This window comes from Alligator sinensis, unplaced genomic scaffold (assembly GCF_000455745.1).
Source record: "Alligator sinensis unplaced genomic scaffold, ASM45574v1 scaffold74_2, whole genome shotgun sequence".
NCBI lineage: Eukaryota > Metazoa > Chordata > Crocodylia > Alligatoridae > Alligator > Alligator sinensis.
This window is the reverse complement of record NW_005841931.1, coordinates 1,956,954-1,957,309: the sequence shown is the minus strand read 5'-3', so window position 1 is coordinate 1,957,309 and position 356 is coordinate 1,956,954.

Here is a 356-nt window from a genome sequence, read left to right as displayed (position 1 = left end):
GCCAAGGGACTTTGCAAATAATCAAGCACCGATGGCACGGATCGCAGTTTCCCAGAAGGACAGGGAGGGGTGGGGGGGAAGCGAGAGAGGGGGAGAGAGAAACCCTCTGCTGAGATTATGTGGGATCGTGTTTAACAACACATTTCAATCAGGAGAAAAAAGGAACAGTCAACAGAAGTTGGTGAAGCGGCTCTGTCTCTGCCTCTCTGCAGAACAGAAAGAAGAAGAAAAAAAGGAAAAAAACCCCAACACCCACCCAGCTGATTGAAGCTTTGCCATTCACTGGCTGTGGGGATCATAAGCATTTGAGCTGATGTTTTACAATCGCATGGAAAATTTCTAACACCCCCCCCCCC